The sequence below is a fragment of the Orycteropus afer genome, unplaced genomic scaffold, assembly GCF_000298275.1.
Source record: "Orycteropus afer afer isolate SDZICR_OR568_19922 unplaced genomic scaffold, OryAfe1.0 scaffold00020, whole genome shotgun sequence".
Classification (NCBI taxonomy): Eukaryota; Metazoa; Chordata; class Mammalia; order Tubulidentata; family Orycteropodidae; genus Orycteropus; species Orycteropus afer.
In genome coordinates, this window is record NW_006921607.1 from 1,847,531 (window position 1) to 1,853,784 (window position 6,254).

Consider the following 6,254-nt stretch of genomic DNA (forward strand, 5'->3'; position numbering starts at 1 on the left):
TTCTGAGGCAGTATCACTATGGAAGTAGATTGCCCAACCTTCCTTTCAAGGAGTGGCTGGTGGGTTTGAACTGCCAGCCTTCTGGTTAGCAGTCAGATCCCTTAGGCACTACGCCACCAGAGCTCCCATGTACAGTTCAATGACATTGATTTCAGTCTTGGAGTTGTGCAACCATTCTCACCTCCTTTTCTGAGTTGTTCTGCCCCCATTAACATGATATAAATATTCCACTGCCCCCTAAATTTCCTATCTAATCTTTTTAGTTGCTATTGTCAATTTGATTTCATATAGATAGTGTTTTATTTTTAATTTTTATTGTGATTTGGGTGAAAGTTTACAGAACAAATTCACTTTCCATACTGCAGCTCACATACACTTTGTCTCATGACATTGTTTGCAATTTCCCACAATGCAATGGCTCCCCTACCTCTTCCTCCCCATAGTTACCTCTTCCCTGTGTCCTTCCCTCCCATGCACTCCTGTCCCCCACCAGTTGTCTCTCTGTGCATACACAGTCCTATTCTCCCATGATGGATCTCTCGGAGGAGTGTATCTACCTAATGTAAATGTTCAGCTCACGTGCCTGTCTTTCATTTGGCTGGAAGTCACAGGCATGGGTTCAATTCCAGGCTTGAAGGGCATGTAGGGGCCATAGTCTCAGTGGTCCATCAGGCTCTATCAGAGTAGCAAACCTAGTCCCTTTATTTTTCTTTCCCCCAATGATTTTGAATTTTGTACCACATGGTTCTCCCATTCTATCCAGGATCTCCTAAATAGACCCCCCTCCGAGTGGTTGACAATAGTAGCTGGGCACCATCTAGTTCTCCTCTCATACTTGTATAGGTTGAGAATCACATAGCGTACCAGTCGCTTAGACTAATTATTTACATGCATCTTTGGTTTTCTTCATTCTTCTTTGCTCTGTATAAGGAGAGACCCATCATTGCATCTAGATGGCCGCTTACAAGCTTTTAAGATCCCAGTTGCTACTCACCAAAGTAGGAGGTGGAACAATGTTTTGTGTAGTATGTTATGCCAATTGAGCTTGATGTCCCCTGTGACTATGGTCCTGAGCCCACAGGTCCAATTACCCACTCCCTCTGGGTAGCTGGCTGTGGCCAAGAAGTGACTACAACCTTGTCTCTTGTCAGCTCTACTACCATATAGATAGATCTTAAAACCACAGTGTTCAAGGCAGACATTCTTAATAGTTAAGCTAAACTATTGTTTGCTTTTAAGAAGACTTCAGGTAATATTTTTAAATTAAGGTTTAATATTTAAAGACTATCTCCAGGAAGTTTGGAATCCATGAGAATTTGAAATTCAGTTTTGCACACACACACCCCATTTGATTAGGATGCCTTTATAGAACTTTGATAAAAATGCTCATAATTGTAGCCAGGCACTATCCAGTTGTTCCAGTCTCATGGCAAAGGGGGCAGTTTTTCATGGAGGCAATTAGCTACATATCCATATCCTCTTCTATTCTTGACTCTCCTTCTTCCTCCATTGCTCCAGGTGACTAATTGTTCATTGGACGGCCTTTAGCAAGCTTTTAAGACCCCAGTCATTATGCCACAAACTAGGAGATAGAACAGAAGCACTAAACTCATTATTAGGCCAATTAACTGAGATGCCCCATGACACCATGACCTTAAACCTCCAAACCAAGGAACCAAATTGCATGAGGTGTCTGGCTGTACATAAGCAGTCTCAGCAGCTACTCTTTTTTTTGTTTGTTTTGTTTTGTCACTGTTGTAATGACGTCTATCACACAACCATTGCCAATTCAACATTTTTTTTTTTAATTGTGATTTGGTGAAAATTTACAGAGCAAATTCGCTTTCCATACACATTCCAGCAGTTCACATACACTTTGTCTCATGACATTGACCACAATTTACCACAATGCAACCTAATTTTAACTTTTTACAGTGTACAACTTATTGACAGAAATTACATTAATCTGCTGTGCCACTGTAAACCATTGTAATTTTTTCATCAATGGGAACTGAAACTCAGTGCTCCATAAGCAATAACTTCCCATGTACTCCTCCCTCCCACCCCTGGTAACCACTAATTAACTTCAGTCTCTATACATTTGTCTGTTCCTGTGTTATTATATAAGTGAGATCATAAAATATTTGTCCTTTTGTGATTCACCTATTTTACTCAGCATAAGTTCCATCCATGTTGTAGCATGCATTAAGACTTCATTTCTCTTAGTGGCTGAATAATATTCCATTGTATGTATATATCACATTTTGTTTATCCATTCATCCATTGATGGACATTTAGGTTGTTTCTACTTTTGGCTATTGTGAATAGTGGTGCAATGAACATTGGTGTGCAATCTCTGTTTGACTGTGCTTACAAGTCTTTTGGGTATATACCTAGGAGCGGAATTGGTGGGTCATGTATATGGTAGTTGTCTTTTTAGTTTTTTGAGGAACCACTACACTGTTTTCCACAATGGCTGTATGCCATGTCATTGTTTTAAATCACTATTTATTGTTACACTAAGGAGCTCTGGTAGCACAGTGCCTAAGGTATCTGACTGCACCTGTGTCATATTACTTGTATGTGGTTTCTTCCTATAAATGAAATTGGTGGATCTTAGGGTATATATATATCCCATTTATATATACTACCCAATGGGAGCTCTGGTAGTGTAGTGCCTAAAGCATTTGACTGCTAATCAGAAGGCTGGAGGTTCTAACCCCCCAGCCACTCCTCAGAAGGAAGATTGGATGATCTACTTCCATAGTGATACCGCCTCAGAAACCCAAGGAGGGGTCACTATGAGTCAGATCTGACTCAATGGCAGTGAGTTAGGTTTTTTTTTTTTTTTTTTGAATTGTCCTTTGAAAAGGATATATCAATTTATACACTCAAAAAACACTACATAAGTTCCTGGGACTCAACTCACCAATGAGTTGATAGGTTGATGGGTTATCGTAAGTCTTTTTAGTTTCTGTCAATCTGATACTCTAACTTAATTTTGGGGTTCTTTTGGGTATAAAAGCGCTCTGGTGGCATAGTGCCTAAGGCATTTGACTGCTACCCAGAACGCTGGCAGTTCAAACCCACGAGCCACTCTGCCAAAGACTGGGCAATCTAGTTATGTAAGATTTACCACCTCAGAAACCCAAAGGGGGTTGCTAGGAGTTGGAATCCACTCAATGGCAGTGAGTTTGGTGTTTGGTTTTGGGTATTAAAGAGCTTTGGTAGTGCAGTGGTTAAAGCTGCTAACCAAAAGGTCAGCGGTTCAAACCTACCAATTGCTCTGTGGGAGAAAGATGAGGCAGTCTGTTTCTGTAAAGATTTACAGCTTTTATGGGGCAGTTCTACTCTGTCCTATAGGGTCATTATGAGTCAGAATCAACTTGATTGCAGTGGGTTTGGGTTTGGGTTTATTACTATTATTTTTGTGATTTGAGTGAAGGTTAACAGAGCAAATTCATTTTCCATATAGCAGTTCATACATTTTGTTTTGTGACAGTGACTGCAGTTCCCCATAATGTAACAGCTCTCTTCCCACTTCCTCCCTGTAGATACCTCTTCCTTGTGTCCTTTCCTACACATTCCTGTGCCCTTTAGTATTGATTTTTAAATGACTTTTTGGCATCTATTAGGATTCTTTTATCCTAGTTGATAATCTCATATACATATTATTAAATTCATGTATAGTATTTCTTTGCACAGTATTTAGGATTTTCCTTGAATTGATACATATGATAGGTGGAGAAAAGATTGAAGTTGTCAAAGACTTCATATTGCTTGGTTCTACAGTCGATGCCAATGGAAGCAGCAGTCAAGACATCAAAGGACATATTGTGTTGGGCAAATCTGTTGCAAAAGACCTCTTTCAAGTGCTGAAGAGCAAAGATATCTCCTTGAAGGCTAAGACACGCCTGACCCAAGCCATGGTATTTTCAGTCATCTCATATGCATGTGAGAGCTGGACAATGAATAAGGAAAACCAAAGAAGAGTTGATGGTTTTGAGTTGTGGTGTTGGCGAAAAATGCTGAAAGTACTGTGGACTGCTAAAGGAACGAACAAATCTGTCCTGGAAGAAGTGCAGTTGGAATGCTCCTTAGAAGTGAGAATGGCCAGACTTCGTCTGACCTACTTTAGTCATGTTGTTAGAAGGGACTATTCTCTGGAGAAGGATGTCATGCTTGGTAAAGTGGAGGGTCAGCAAAAGAGGGGAAGGTCTTAAACTGACATGGTGGCTGCAGTGATGGGGTCAGGTATAGTAGGGATCATGAGGCTGGCACAGGACCAGGCAGTGTTTCATTCTGTTGTACAGGTCGTTATGAGTCAGAGACGACTCGACGGCACATAACAACAACAACATTAGAGAAAATAAAGAATACCCTGAACTCTGAGGGAAAAAAAAAAAAAAACTGATGGTGAAGAAAAACTTGAACTACTCTCCCAGAATGTAGAGGGAAAGGATAAAGATGTACATAGCAGGGTGATCCACTGTTTTTCAGGGGGAAAAATCTGTTTACAGATGGGATAGAAATAGAAGAAAACTTGTCTAAGATGGAATAAAAAAATAGACCTCTTGTTTCTTAGAGAAATTGAACTTATACTGGCAAAAACGTTTGGACTTTTTAAGGGGTTTAAGAAAACACCTGTAGGCAGAAAAGTAGCCAGGGAAATGGCTTACCTAAAACAGACAAGTCTGTAGGCTGGGCTTCACTGCCATTTTAAATGTCAGAAGACAATGAGATAGGACAGGGAGGCTAGAGGGGAAAAGTTTGAGACTGAAGAATTCCATAAGCAGCCAAGTGGCCTTTTGTGCGTAAAAGACAGTAGAAAGGCATGTCATGTAGGGCAAAGGCTTAGAAAAATGTAGCATTCATGAGTCCTTCCTGAAATCACCAGTTAAGAGATGTGGGTGCAATAAGGAATAGAGAAAATTAGAGCATAAAAAACGACAGTGAACCGGTTTCACTGAAACAAATGAAATATATGGTTGGCTAAAACCATAAACAGTGACAGAAAAAGAGGATGCTGTGGCTTAAAAATAACTTAATTAAAAAGCTGGGTCTGCCATCCTGGATTAATTAGACAATATAACTAAGTGTGAGGGTAACAGGCCAGGAGACAAAAAGGCACACTAAATTTCTCATTACATAAAGGAGTATATAAAAAATAAATGATTATCATTGACCTCAAAAATTTGTAACATATAAACTTTATTTCCATTCGAGAAACTTAAAGACAACCACTAGGAGGATTAAAAATAACCTCCTGCCTTGCAAATCACTATAGAAGATAAAACAAATACAGGAAAATATAGAGAACAGTATATAGCAAGAAATAAAAACTGTGAAATAGGATGACACAAAACTAAACATAGCTGCTGTAACAGCAGAGATACAATGGGTTAAACCTCAGCCAGCGTGGGCTCTGCAGTTTTTAGGATGGACGTTTGTAACTCCAGCCCATCGCTAATGCTGAACCCTTGGCTTGGCATACTTCCCCACCTTATTAAGGCTAAGGCCTTATTCAAAGCAGACGCTTTCCTCCTGGCATCCTCTCCCGCCAACCCTGGACTGTCTCAGCCAAGGAACGTGCTTGAGAAGCTGGCGTTCCTGATCAGGACCTCATTCCCTTTCATCTCCCGTGCAGCGTGGAGGCCAGGCCTCGTGCCAGGAGCGGGCCATAGGGTGAATGCGTTCAAATCCTTCAGGATTGTAGTACACCTTTACCCACGTCGCCTGTCATTTCACCCCGGACGGTGAGCTTCCTGAGAGCAGAAAGTTTCAAATTGGCTCCGTTTGCAGCCTGACAGAGTCACTGCCCCTCCACGCCTCCCACATGCAGCGCCCAGACCGCTCTTCCCCTGGCGGTATCCGGACCTGAGGTGCAGAGTCCAACCGCAAGGGCTCGCCCCGCGCCCGCCTTGTAGACTTGCAGGGTGTCTAGGCGAATGCTGGGAGGTCACTTCTCAAGAGCAGGCGCCAGAGAGGAATGGGGCTCCGGACCTGCCATCCCGAACCCTTCCGTAAAGCAGAGGGGCTCCTCCCCTTTGCACAAGATGGGGCTCAGGGAGGGCGCGGTGCGGCTGGACCTGCTGGAGAAGAGAGACTGGAGACACAGCTCACGGGTCACGAGGGTTACAGGCAGAGAGCGAAGGGGCTCAGGGCGGACGAAGCCAGTGAGACCCAAGTCCCGCACGCCAGCTAACATGCAGAGGCGAAGAGGTTAACGCCGGCGCCCCGCCCCAGCTCTGGAT